The sequence below is a fragment of the Nicotiana tomentosiformis genome, chromosome 7 (genome assembly GCF_000390325.3).
Source record: "Nicotiana tomentosiformis chromosome 7, ASM39032v3, whole genome shotgun sequence".
In the NCBI taxonomy this organism is placed as follows: domain Eukaryota; kingdom Viridiplantae; phylum Streptophyta; class Magnoliopsida; order Solanales; family Solanaceae; genus Nicotiana; species Nicotiana tomentosiformis.
Window position 1 is genome coordinate 123,097,246 of NC_090818.1, and position 2,424 is coordinate 123,099,669.

Below are 2,424 nucleotides of genomic sequence, written 5' to 3' on the forward strand. Positions count from 1 at the left end.
TAGTTTATATATTCTATTGCCTTTGTATTGCTTAAAGATCTATAACTAATTGATCATTAACGTATATTAAACTTCTAGATTTGAACCATAATACTACATTTTGAAGCAGATGTACCAGTATTCCAGTTGGTTTTGTTCATGGTAATTTGGAACTTGTATTTATGTTATGGCAAAGGGCCAAATATACCCCTCTATTTTCGAAAATGGATTAAGAATATATCTCGTTATACTATTGGGTTATTTATACCCCTGCAGTCATACTTTGGGTTCAAATATACCCCTCATTTAAACGGAGGGGACACGTGTCATCGTCTTGTTGGTCAATTCTAAATATCTTCTAATTAATTAAAAAGACCCATTAATCATACCCGAAAAATAATTTTTTTTTTGTAAAAACTGGAAAAACTGAAATTATTTTTACTAAAAACTTAAAAAAATGAAAATATATTTTTTTTCCAGTTTTTACAAAAAAAACTGCTTTAGAAAAAAACTGATTATTTTTTCTAAAACAATGTTTTTGAAAAAACTGAAAAACAAAAAAGTTAAAAATCAATTTTCTAAAGCAATTTTTTTTGTAAAAACTGAATCTTTTTTTACTAAAAACTGAAAAAACTAAAATATTCTTTTTCCAGTTTTTACAAAAAAACTGCTTTAAAAAAAATTGAAAAATATTTTCTAAAACAATTTTTTTGTAAAAACTGGAAAAAAAACTAAAAAGCAAATTTCTAAAGCAGTGTTTTTGTAAAAACTGAAAAATAATTTTTTTTCCAGTTTTTAGTTAAAAATATTTTAATTTTTAATTACTTTAGAAAATTATTTTTAGTTTTTTCCAGTTTTTATAAAAATATTATTTTTAAAAAAAATATTTTCGTTTTTAGTAAAAATATTTTTTTAATTTTTTTCAGTTTTTACAAAAAATAATTATTATTCGGGTAAGGATAATAAGTATTTTTAATTAATTAGGAGATATTTAGATTTGATCAGGTATTCAATGAGATGATGTATTTTCTTTAATTGAGCGCCTATTTACATTGGGTAGACAGAAATATATTATATTTAATATAAAAAAAGAACATTGTGCTGGCTATGGGGTTCGAACCCATGCGCACTTATGTGCAGAAGATCTTAAGTCTTCCCCCTTAACCTCTCGGGCAAACCAGCTTATTGATAGTGCATCAGCAATAATATTATATAATTGACATTTACTTAGAAGAGAAAGAAATTGATATTTTTGTTAATTAATTTGATCAATTAAAAGTTAGAATTTGGAAAATACACACCATCATTTTATTTTAATTTGTAAATGTCAATTATATAAAATTATTGCTGATGTACTACCAACAATTGAAAAAACAGTAAAATACAACTGTACATGTCTCTCCTTTAGCTGGTTTGTAATTCATGAATAAAACCTATAAATGTATCAATCTATTAACCTAATAAAATCGCATATATCTTATTTCATGTCCCCCTACCAACTTTTCCATGATTCATAAAATTAAAGTACTTGTTTTCTGGCCTTTTTGAGTTAGGTTTGATTTTACGAGTTGGCAAAGTTGATCACACTAATCCACATGCTTCTGTTTTAAAGTTGTTAATTTGCCAACAAAGTTGGTTTAGAGAAAGGTTTATATAGAAGGACCAAACAAAGAAAAGAAATCCCTTTGAATCCTTAACAAATTAAAATCACAATAAAATTATTACTATATTACGTACCATCTTCTGTTGAAACAGTTCAATGTTCAAGAAATTTATAAGTACGTCTCTAATAATACGTGACCTCAGGGGCGGCTCAAGGATATGCGGGGCCTAAGGCCAAAGTTTAATATGGGGCATAAATTTTTAAAAGATAGTTATAATATACGTTTTATTTGAAATATATTCTTCTAACTTTTTGAAATACAAAGTTGTTAATAATCTTTTTTATAATCGATTTTCTCTAATTATCTTTATTCAATTGATAATATAGTCAGCTCATTTAATTTTTCTTGAGATATTGTTGATATTAGATAATATTTTATAGAACAATAGAAGTATAGAATTATTGGAAGTTTAAAAGTATTGTTGAACTAATGAAATCTTGTAGAAAGAAAGTGAGTAATGAAATATTGGAGAAAGAAGGTGAGTAAGAATATTAAAGAGAAAGACAAAAAATATATAGGGGTTTCTGAAATATAAAGAGATTGGAGAAAAGAAAGATTGACTTGGACATATTAAGAAAGGGAGAGTGAATTTTTGTACACATTATCTAATGAAGGAGTAAAACTGAAACGTTGCGAAAACTATTCATCTATCCATTTTTAAATATGTCAATTTATTACTTTATTTACGTACCTAAAAAGCTCTATTTCCTTTTATATTAAAAACTCTAATTTTGTATTAAAAAGTACTAAATATCATTTTTTAAATACCTATAAACCTATT

General features: G+C 25.2%; 1 non-coding gene across 1 annotated transcript; it reads right to left on the reverse strand.

Moving 5' to 3' along the window:
- Window positions 1–1,078: 1,078 nt before the first annotated feature.
- On the reverse strand, window positions 1,079–1,161 carry TRNAL-UAA (transfer RNA leucine (anticodon UAA)). The gene has a single exon. It is a non-coding gene; the product is annotated as a tRNA-Leu (tRNA).
- Between the last annotated feature and the right edge of the window lie 1,263 nt (window positions 1,162–2,424).